The 12,086-nt window shown below is 46.6% G+C and overlaps 1 long non-coding RNA gene across 1 annotated transcript in view; it reads right to left on the bottom strand.

Moving 5' to 3' along the window:
• Positions 1–10,945, bottom strand: part of LOC133472871 (uncharacterized) — a 61,162-nt gene extending 50,217 nt beyond the window's left edge. Inside the window, exon 1 of the long non-coding RNA XR_009786883.1 lies at positions 10,328–10,945. This is a non-coding gene — a long non-coding RNA (uncharacterized LOC133472871). The remainder of the gene's footprint in view (positions 1–10,327) is intronic.
• Between the last annotated feature and the right edge of the window lie 1,141 nt (positions 10,946–12,086).

The following is a 12,086-nucleotide window of genomic DNA, read 5'->3' as shown; positions in this document are numbered from 1 at the left end:
AATGCTCCCAACTTTAAACTATTATTTAGCCAACCGATTACAATACCTCATCAAATGTTTGCAGTGAGGAGTGTGAGTCTTGGCTAGAATTGGAACAAACCGACTGCAACCACATCAAACTACCAAAACTCCCATTTATTTCTACTAGTCTTAAACACCGTAAATGTTTCAAGAATCCAATAATGGCATCCACCTTAACGGCTTGGTGGCAAAGTTTAGTATTTGGGGGGGAAACCAAATCTACAGTTTATACAATATAAAATGCTCCACAGAACACACTTTACTCAGTACACCATGCATATAAAATGGGCTTCTCTCCAATATATGCGTGCAATGCACCAAAAATACCCCAGACACCTATTTTCATGCTATATGGGAATGTACACCAATTCAGTGCTTTTGGTCTTCGGTTATACAAAAACTCGTATATTTTAAACTGCAGGAGTCAGCTTTCCCCAAGATTGTGCATACTTGGCGATGTAGGCATCATTGACCTCCCTAATAAATATTCACACATTCATCATTACTTGTCACGTTAGCTACCGCAAAGAAAACAATTCTATTAAACTGGAAAAACAAACAAGCTATTAACATCAGTGGCTAAATCTCATCAGAATATATTGAGTCAGAAAAAATATCAGCAGAACGAAAAAATGAATTACACATACGTAGATAGTCACCTTTCCTCAACATGCTAAATTTAGACTCTTGATTCCTTTGCGTGAGTAGGGTGCCATTTGACAATAGCAAGACTATTTTCATAAGTGTGAACGTAAACAATGGAATTCTATATTCTTCTTTGTTGAGGTTATTGTCGAAGTCAAAGAAGAAGAAGAAGAAGAAGAAGGTGGAAAGCGGGTTCTTCGGCAGAAAGAGAAGAGGAAAACACAGAGCCTAGAACTGAATGTGGGGACTTTGAATGTTGGGACTATGACAGGAAAATCCCGGGAGTTGGTTGACATGATGATTAGGAGAAAGGTTGATATATTGTGTGTCCAGGAGACCAGGTGGAAAGGCAGTAAGGCTACAAGTTTAGGGGCAGGGTTTAAATTATTTTACCATGGTGTAGATGGGAAGAGAAATGGAGTTGGGGTTATTTTAAAAGAAGAGTTGGCTAAAAATGTCTTGGAGGTGAAAAGAGTATCAGATCGAGTGATGAGGCTGAAATTTGAAATTGAGGGTGTTATGTGTAATGTGATTAGTGGCTATGCCCCACAGGTAGGATGTGACCTAGAGGTGAAAGAAATTCTGGAAGGAGCTAGATGATGTAGTTCTGAGCATCCCAGACAGAGAGAGTCGTAATTGGTGCAGATTGTAATGGACATGTTGGTGAAGGTAATAAGGGTGATGAAGAAGTGATGGGTAAGTACGGTATCCAGGAAAGGAACTTGGAGGGACAGATGGTGGTAGACTTTGCAACAAGGATGCAAATGGCTGTAGTGAACACTTTTTTCCAGAAGAGGCACGAACATAGGGTGACCTACAAGAGCGGAGGTAGAAGCACACAAGTGGATTACATCTTGTGCAGACGATGTAATCTGAAGGAGGTTACCAACTGTAAGGTAGTGGTAGGGGAGAGTGTGGCTAGACAGCATAGGATGGTGGTGTGTAAGATGACTCTGGTGGTGGGGAGGAAAATTAGGAAGACAAAGGCAGAGAAGAGAACCATGTGGTGGAAGCTGAGACAGGACGAGTGTTGTGCAGCTTTTCGGGAAGAGGTGATACAGGCTCTCTGTGGACGGGAAGAGCTTCCAGAAGACTGGACCACTGCAGCCAAGGTGATCAGAGAAGCAGGCAGGAGAGTACTTGGTGTATCTTCTGGCAGGAAAGGAGAGAAGGAGACTTGGTGGTGGAACCTCACAGTACAGGAAATCATACAAGGAAAACGGTTAGCTAAGAAGAAGTGGGACACTGAGAGGACCGAGGAGAGGCGAAAGGAATACATTGAGATACGACACAGGGCAAAGGTAGAGGTGGCAAAGGCAAAACAAGAGGCATATGATGACATGTATGGCAGGTTGGACACTAAAGAAGGAGAAAAGGATCTATACAGGCTGGCCAGACAGAGGGATAGAGATGGGAAGGATGTGCAGCAGGTTAGGGTGATTAAGGATAGAGATGGAAATATGTTGACTGGTGCCAGCAGTGTGCTAGGTAGATGGAAAGAATACTTCGAGGAGTTGATGAATGAGGAAAATGATAGAGAAGGGAGAGTAGAAGAGGCAAGTGTGGTGGACCAGGAAGTGGCAATGATTAGTAAGGGGGAAGTTAGAAAGGCATTAAAGAGAATGAAAAATGGAAAGGCAGTTGGTCCTGATGACATTCCCGTGGAGATATGGAAGCATCTAGGAGAGGTGGCTGTGGAGTTTTTGACCAGCTTGTTCAATAGAATTCTAGTGCGTGAGAAGATGCCTGAGGAATGGAGGAAAAGTGTACTGGTGCCCATGATGAGCCACACAATGAAGTTATGGGAAAGAGTAGTGGAGGCTAGACTCAGGACAGAAGTGAGTATTTGCGAGCAACAGTATGGTTTCAGTACCACAGATGCATTATTTGTCTTGAGGATGTTGATGGAAAAGTACAGAGAAGGTCAGAAGGAGCTACATTGTGTCTTTGTAGATCTAGAGAAAGCCTATGACAGAGTACCCAGAGAGGAACTGTGGTACTGCATGCGGAAGTCTGGAGTGGCAGAGAAGTATGTTACAATAATACAGGACATGTACGAGGGCAGCAGAACAGCGGTGAGGTGTGCTGTCGGTGTGACAGAAGAATTTAAGGTGGACGTGGGACTGCATCAGGGATCAGCCCTGAGCCCCTTCCTTTTTGCAGTGGTGATGGATAGGCTGACAGATGAGGTTCAACTGGAATCCCCGTGGACCATGATGTTTGCAGATGACATTGTGATCTGCAGTGAAAGCAGGGAGCAGCTGGAGGAACAGTTAGAAAGATGGAGGCATGCACTGGAAAGAAGAGGAATGAAGATTAGCCCAAGTAAAACAGAATATATGTGCATGAATGAGAGGGGTGGTGGGGGAAGAATGAGGCTACAGGGAGAAGAGATGGCAAGGGTAGAGGACTTTAAATACTTGGGGTCAACCGTCCAGAGCAATGGTGAGTGTGGTCAGGAAGTGAAGAAACGGGTCCAAGCAGGTTGGAACGGGTGGAGGAAGGTGTCAGGTGTGTTATGTGACAGAAGAGTCTCTGCTAGGATGAAGGGCAAAGTTTATAAAACAGTGGTGAGGCCAGCCATGATGTATGGATTAGAGACAGTGGCACTGAAGAGAAAACAGGAAGCAGAGCTGGAGGTGGCGGAAATTAAGATGTTGAGGTTCGCTCTCGGAGTGACCAGGTTGGATAAAATTAGAAATGAGCTCATCAGAGGGACAGCCAAGGTTCGATGTTTTGGAGACAAAGTTAGAGAGAGCAGACTTCAATGGTTTGGACACGTCCAGAGGAGAGAGAGTGAGTATATTGGTAGAAGGATGATGAGGATGGAGCTGCCAGGCAAGAGAGCTAGAGGAAGACCAAAGAGAAGGTTGATGGATGTCGTGAGGGAAGACATGATGGCAGTTGGTGTTCGAGAGGAGGATGCAGGAGATAGGCTCTCATGGAAAAGGATGACATGCTGTGGCGACCCCTAACGGGACAAGCCGAAAGGAAAGGAAGAAGAAGAAGTTGGTTATTGTTTTATTATTATTCTATTCATTTTTTTCTTTTCACACATTTCGGTGAAATCGGTTTGCATGGTGAAAAGACATGAATGCTGTGGGGATCTTTTGCCCCGGTGTTTGTTGTTCCTGAATCTGTGGGGGCAGGACTTTTTTTTTTTTTTCCCCCACTCCTTCCTGATCTCGGGGGGGGGGGGGGGGAAACCACTGGGGCGACCTCCTGGGGAGTAGTGGAGGTGTGATGGTGACTCGCCCATGTTCCGGGGGTGCTGGGGGGGCGCTGGCTGGCACCCGCCTGGGTCCCCCGCTCTGGCTGCTTTTTATAACCACTAGGTGGCGGTGGCATTTTGGAATTAAAGTGTACAGCTTTTTCATAACCATTTATAAAGCCAGTTTTTTTTTTCCCATTTGCCCCTCTACCAATATATAATGCGCACTACTGACAATTTTTTTTGGGGGGGGAATGCACATCATACACGAGAAATTATAGTAACTACAATATCGAAAGAAGGCAAAATATTTATCAATGGAGCAGTCTGGGGCAATGAGGTCATGTGACGAGGGATGCACGGTGACGAGGGATTGGTATAAAACTGTATATATACATACATATATATACACACACACACACACATATATACCCCCCCCCCCCCACACACACACACACACACACACACGCTCATGGCCGCCTCCCCAATTTTTTATTCCCTTGGCCATCGCTCCTCCTTAAAATAGTTTTTCATGGCTGCAGTGCTGCTGTGGGGTCGCCATTGAGATCATTTCTCTTCCCTGCTTTGTGTGCTCCTTAAAATAAATAAATTTGAGGAATCGAACCAGCTGAAAGACACCTTGTATATTAAAGTGAAATGTCAGCAAATCTTTTACGATCTCTAATCATCTCTTTCCATTGAAGTGAACAGAAATGCAGTAATCCGTTCCACTCAACAAACACAATTTAAAAAAACTACCCCATTTCGTTCACACAAAATACATCGACGGATGACAGTATTTCCCCCTCCGAGACAGTCCAACTCCCCCCACATCAGAATATAAATATGGTCCCATTTACAGCATCTGGAGGAATGCTAACTTCTGCCAATTAGCTTTTCTGTAATTGGCCCGGGTAGCTAATTCCAGCGGATATGCAATTAGGATCATGTAAAGCACTTCAGGTCCAATCAGCAAGCCCCTTTACGTCCAGCGGACAATGAACGAGAGTTAAACCGGCCCACTCCCAATGCCCCCCCCCCAAATGAATCGCTCACGTCGCCCTTTTCATCTGCCGTATGAATGGCGAACGGAAAATGGCTGTCACAGCAGCCGTCGCGGCACAAAGCCCCCTGATTGCATTCTGGACTCAAACGTGTTTTTTTTAATATAAATTTTTTTATATAAATGTACTGGCGCAGCATGAGCGACTCACTGCCTGATTGCCATCTTTCTCCGCTTCCTTCATGGAGAAAACGGCGCCTTCCTCTCACTTTGTGTCCATATTCACTACTATTTGGACTTCAATCATGAAAACATTTTTTTTTTTTAACTGCTATACAATTCACTTTTATTACAAGGCGATAAAATACCATTCACACCTATTACAATACGCTATAATACATACTATTACAATGATTCACTACCATTACAATGTGATTCAACACGATTCACTCTTATTACAATGCCGTACGATTCCCTTTTATTCCAAAATGGTGTTCTGCAAACAATACTATCCATGTTAACTCCCGCCGTATAAACAGGCCATTGGTTGCTAATATTTTTCGCGAATACACGTCACTTGTCTGAAATGTTCATCTGCCTCCTCGGTCTACCTTTGTGAAAGTAGCAGCGAAGTAGTTAGCAAGGAATCAGGTCAACGGCGGGATTAGCGACAAACTTGAGCAAATCCTCTCAAACTGCGGGTGAACCCGGAGACGGCGTCGCTTTGCATATTCCAGACCGACGGAACAAAGCGGGCGAGCGTAACGTACGCACGATGCCCTCCGTGTGAGCCGGGATCATAAAGTAAACATCATTAGGCGGGAGGAGACCTCGACGTGAACCCGCGCTGAGGCGGAAGGTGACGGAAAACAAACACGCCGATTTATTTGTGGGGGGTGGATCCGAATCAGATGCCCCAGCCACCTCATCTGGCTCCTCTCAATGCGAAGGAGCAGCGGCTCTACTCTGAGATCCTCCCGGATGACCGAGCTTCTCACCCTATCTCTAAGGGAGAGCCCGGACACCCTGCGGAGGAAACTCATTTCGGCCGCTTGTATCCGGGATCTTGTTCTTTCGGTCACGACCCACAGCTCATGACCATAGGTGAGGGTAGGAACGAAGATCGACCGGTAAATTGAGAGCTTCGCCTTAGCTCTTTCTTTACCACAACGGACCGATACAAAGTCCGCATCACTGCAGACGCTGCACCGATCCGCCTGTCGATCTCCCGTTCCATTCTTCCCTCACTCGTGAACAAGACCCCAAGATATTTGAATTCCTCCACTTGGGGCAGGATCTCATCCCCGACCTGGAGATGGCATGCCACCCTTTTCCGACTGAGGCCCATGGTCTCAGATTTGGAGGTGCTGATTCTCATCCCGGCCGCTTCACACTCGGCTGCGAACTGCTCCAATGAGAGTTGGAGGTCACGGCTTGATGAAGCCAACAGAACCACATCATCTGCAAAAAGCAGAGATGCAATACTGAGGCCACCAAACCGGACCCCCTCTACGCCTCGGCTGCGTCTAGAAATTCTGTCCATAAAAGTTATGAACAGAATCGGCGACAAAGGGCAGCCTTGGCGGAGTCCAACCCTCACCGGGAACGAGTCCGACTTACTGCCGGATATGCGGACCAAACTCTGACTCCGGTCGTACAGGGACCGAACAGCCCGTATCAGGGGGTTCGGTACCCCATACTCCCGAAGCACTCTCCACAGGACTCCCCGAGGGACACGGTCGAACGCCTTCTCCAAGTCCACAAAACACATGTAGACTGGTTGGGCGAACTCCCATGCACCCTCGAGGACCCTGCCGAGGGTGTAGAGCTGGTCCACTGTTCCACGGCCAGGACGAAAACCACACTGCTCCTCCTGAATCTGAGATTCGACTTCCCGACGGACCCTCCTCTCCAGCACCCCTGAATAGACCTTACCAGGGAGACTGAGCAGTGTGATCCCCCTGTAGTTGGAACACACCCTCCGGTCCCCCTTCTTAAAAAGGGGGACCACCACCCCTGTCTGCCAATCCAGAGGCACTGTCCCCGATGTCCACGCGATGTTGCAGAGGCGTGTCAACCAGGACAGCCCCACAACATCCAGAGCCTTTAGGAACTCCAGGCGAATCTCATCCACCCCCGGGGCCCTGCCACCGAGGAGCTTTTTAACTACCTCGGTGACCTCAAACCCAGAGATAGGAGAGCCCGCCTCAGAGAACCCACACTCTGCTTCCCCATGGGAAGGCGTGTCGGTGGAATTGAGGAGGTCTTCGAAGTATTCTCCCCACCGACTCACAACGTCCCGAGTCGAGGTGAGCAGCGCCCCATCCCCACTATACACAGTGTTGGTGGTGCACTGCTTTCCTCTCCTGAGACGTCGGATGGTGGACCAGAATTTCCTCGAAGCCGTCCGGAAGTCTTTGGCCTTGGCCATGGCCTCACCGAACTCCTCCCATGCCCGGGTTTTTGCTTCAGCGACCACCAGAGCTGCATTCCGCTTGGCCAGCCGGTACCCATCAGCTGCCTCAGGAGTCCCACAGGCCAAAAAGGCCCACTAGGACTCCTTCTTCAGCTTGACGGCATCCCTCACCGTTGGTGTCCACCAACGGGTTCGGGGATTGCCGCCACGACAGGCACCGACCACCTTACGGCCACAGCTCCGGTCGGTCGCCTCAGCAATGGAGGCGCGGAACATGGTCCACTCGGACTCGATGTCCCCCGCCTCCCCCGGAACATTAGCAAAGTTCTGTCGGAGGTGGGAGTTGAAACTCCTTCTGACAGGGGATTCTGCCAGACGTTCCCAGCAGACCCTCACCATACGTTTGGGCCTGCCACGTCGGACCGGCATCTTCCCCCACCATCGGAGCCAACTCACCACCAAGTGGTGATCAGTTGACAGCTCCGCCCCTCTCTTCACCCGAGTGTCCAAGACATGCGGCCGCAAGTCCGATGACACGACCACAAAGTCGATCGAACTGCGACCTAGGGTGCCCTGGTGCCAAGTGCACGTGTGGACACCCTTATGCTTGAACATGGTGTTCGTTATGGACAATCCGTGACGAGCACAGAAGTCCAATAACAGAACACCGCTCGGGTTCTGATCGGGGGGGCCCTTCCTCCCAATCGCGCCCTTCCAGGTCTCACTGTCATTGCCCACGTGAGCATTGAAGTCCCCCAACAGAACAATGGAGTCCCCAGCGGGAGCGCTCTCCAGCACCCCCTCCAAGGACTCCAAAAAGGGTGGGTACTCTGAACTGCTGTTTGGTGCATAGGCACAAACAACAGTCAGGACCCGTCCCCCCACCCGAAGGCGGAGGGAGGCTACCCTCTCGTCCACCGGGGTGAACCCCAACGTACAGGCGCCGAGCCGGGGGGCAATAAGTATACCCACACCTGCCCGGCGCCTCTCACCATGGGCAACTCCAGAGTGGAAGAGAGTCCAACCCCTCTCGAGAGGACTGGTACCAGAGCCCCAGGTGTGTGTGGAGGAGAGTCCAACTATATCGAGTCGGAACTTCTCGACCTCACACACCAGCTCGGGCTCCTTCCCTGCCAGAGAGGTGACATTCCACGTCCCTAGAGCCAGCTTCTGTAGCCGGGGATCGGATCGCCAAGGTCCCCGCCTTCGGCCACCGCCCAGCTCACACTGCACCCGACCCCTATGGCCCCTCCCACAGGTGGTGAGCCCATGGGAAGGGGGACCCACGTTACCCTTTCGGGCTGTGCCCGGCCGGGCCCCATGGGTGCAGTCCCGGCCTCCAGGCGCTCGCCTTCGAGCCCCACCACCAGGCCAGGCTCCAGTGGGGGGCCCCGGTGGCCCGCGTCCGGGCAAGGGAAAACGAAGTCCATTGTTTGTCGTCATCATTAGGGGTCTTTGAGCCGTGCTTTGTCTGGTCCCTCACCTAGGACCTGTTTGTCATGGGTGACCCTGCCAGGGGCATAAAGCCCCAGACAACTTAGCTCCTTGGATCACTGGGACACACAAACCCCTCCACCACGACAAGGTGACGGCTCAAGGAGGGGGTCACTAGTAGTACAAAAATCTCTTTTGTGTCTCCATGATTATATTATACCGCCTTGCTGTGGCCAAGGCGGGCCCTCCAGGAACAACACAATGAATTGAATTGCAGCATTAAATCTTGATGCACAAACTGTAATTCTTTGGACTCCCTTTAATTAGGTTGCTCTGTTTTTATAAAAGTACCACATTATAGTGCTTTATTTTCTCTCATTTAAAAAAAATTTGGGGTGGGAGGAGGACTTTATTCAATTTCAATAAGGAAAGATGATTGCGTCGTGGCTGCAGCTCAACCGCCGATAGCTTGGTTATCCCATTAACATTATTTTCTCTTACATGTGCATCGATAATTTATTACAACTGGCGGCTCGTGCCGAAAAATTTTTTTTTTTTTACATGTCGTTGACATCGTATTCTAGATGGGGTTTCTTCCAATATATCGATTGTTGCATAAATCCATATAGTGCTGGTGTCTTAGAAGAAATATCGAAATCTGCGGATCCTCGTTTTTGCTAGCTCATTGGCGGTGAGGCAATCTCACCCTAGTACGTCCGTTTCAGTGGCCTTCCAGCTGTTCTGCCCGCCTTCTCCCATTTGTCATCCTGACCGACCGGCCCCGCGGTGCCAACGTCCGTTTACTTTGGTTCAATACGAGCCGGGGCTCTAATGAAATGGAAGCCGCCCTCTGGTCGCTATAACAACGAGACCCTCGCAAAGCTGCCACACAATCGCACCGAAACAAAAAAAAACAAAAAAAAAAAAAAAAAAAGGGGCTGAAAGGTCATAGAAGACTTAATTGTCCATTTAGGTGGCCAAATTGTCAAGGACTTAATACACGATACAACCTCAAAGGTACCAATGTCATATCCGGCGACAACATCAAACAGCAAGCGTATTATCTCAGTAAAATATCGACATACCACAATCAAATATTCATAAAACAATCAATTGTACATGCATATTGTTATCTTTAAAGTACACTATCACTTTGAAACCTTTACATATTAATGTTACAATATATTTAATGGTACATTACTGATATCCAAATAACATTTGATGGCAATTTTTATTTGATTTGAACATTGATATATTGTATGAGTTTAATAATCACAACAACCATATTCTTACCCTTCACAGTAAAGCATCACGATACCAACATCTAATTTTGATAGTGATGAATCATCTTTTCACTATTGCATGTTATCTTACATGGTGCAGTAGAATTGCATCCAGAGCAAAAAATGTTTTTTTTCTTCAATATATATTGTTTGTCCCCTTTATGTACAGTATCACTATGCCACCATCTAACATTGATATCATCAGCCATCATATCATTATCTTTTACATCTTGTATAGCATCAACATAAAAAGTGACAACGATGTGGCATCATCTTTATATAAGCAGCAGTACGTTGCACATGTGCCAATGTACCTGTGTGTTTCTGTCACGTCTTCAGCTGCATAACCTCCCTGAAGATCCTCGTGTGGCCCCTCCACACATGCGCGCTCACTTGCTTGCTTGCTTTGCCCCAGATTCTTGCAGGAGGAGGAGAGAGACAAAAAAAAAAAAAAGAAAAAGGGGTACATGAGGAGACTAAGTCAAGCAACTCTACAGCTTTTCAATCATGGTGGAAGTATGCCCCCTGGTGGTAAATGCAGCAATCACTACTACAAACTGCATACAAACTTACGACATAAAACTGGATAAGGTAGACGCACACAGTCTGGAAAAGCAAACAATGGTGATTTGAAAAATAAATAAATAAAATGAGCAACAGCGAGTATTCTGTATGTATTTAAAAAATGAGTGTCTATGAATCACGGAGTATTTTTACAGGTTGCGATGCTGTCACATTCATTTTTAAGGATAATGTCTTTAAAATTATCAGTTTGGGATACACTAGGCATTTAAAATTAATTATTTAAAAAATTTTAAAAGCCCAATCAATTATGTTGTCGTAAATCACTTTAATATCAAATACTATATATGATGTATATGACCAAACTTTAAAACATGCTCAATTCGCTCGTCTGCAGAGTGTAAACTTAGAAAACTTACACGACGACGACAGTCCTCGTTTATTTCCTTCGCACAGCAGCGGTGACAACGTGGAAAAAGACTTCGAAAGAACCCCAAATAAAGTTTGCTCTCACCCTTCGTTTGTCTCACCGCCACCTGTCTCCACTTTAACAGATTACGTCACATGACAACACCGTAACTTCCGATTGGTTGACAAAAAAAAAACGCCCCAACAAGCATCCAATCAGAATTGTAAAGAGAAAAAAGTGCTGCAAACAGGAAGTCGTTTTATGCTATTTTGCTGAAGCACGACTACGAACAAAAATGTAAATATTAAAAGTCCTCGAAAGAACCCCAAATAAAGTTTGCTCTCACCCGTCGTTTGCTTCTCACCGCCACCTGTCTCCACTTTGACAAAATTAAGTCACATGACACCACCGTAACTTCCGATTGGTTGAAAACAACAAAAAACAACTAGCATCCAATCAGAATTCTAAAGAGAAAAAGTGCTGCAAACAGAAAGTAGTTTGATGCTATTTTGCTGAAGCACTACTACTAATACAAAAATGGAAAAAGTAAAAGTAAAAAAATATGTAATGTAAAAAAATGTTTTCCCTATTAATTGTATTCATTATAATGTTTGTTGTTTCCACTGGAACAGCTGTGACTGGCATCAGGGAATTTTTCAGTCAGCCCGATAAAACTCCGCCTAGCAACAATCTGCCTCACGCTTTTTCCTGTTCAGACTTTGATTACAATCCACAGGCGTGAAACTCAAGGCCCGTGGGCCAGATCTGGCCCGCCACATCGTTTTATGCAGCCCGCAAAAAGCAAATCATGTGCGTCAACTTCCACGACTCTTGCTAAAATCTTTACCAAAATTTGAAATTGTATTTTTGTATTGCATTTAATAAAAATAATGTTGAGATATTGCAAGTATTTTTTCTTACCGAACACCTTTTACATTAACTTGAACAATATTCGGACAAACTATTATCCTTGACCTCTGGTTTCAAAACTAGTTGTCCATGAATTTGTTGCGTTTATGCGATAATATGATGAAGCGATTGAACATTTTTCGTGGTTTCACACACATAACGGCCCATAACAAAAATGAGTTTTAAACCCATTACAATCTATTCTTTAATGACATTTTTATTCTTCATTAAAA

This window comes from Phyllopteryx taeniolatus, chromosome 23, assembly GCF_024500385.1.
Source record: "Phyllopteryx taeniolatus isolate TA_2022b chromosome 23, UOR_Ptae_1.2, whole genome shotgun sequence".
NCBI classification, from domain to species: domain Eukaryota; kingdom Metazoa; phylum Chordata; class Actinopteri; order Syngnathiformes; family Syngnathidae; genus Phyllopteryx; species Phyllopteryx taeniolatus.
This window is presented reverse-complemented; position numbering and strand designations above follow the sequence as displayed.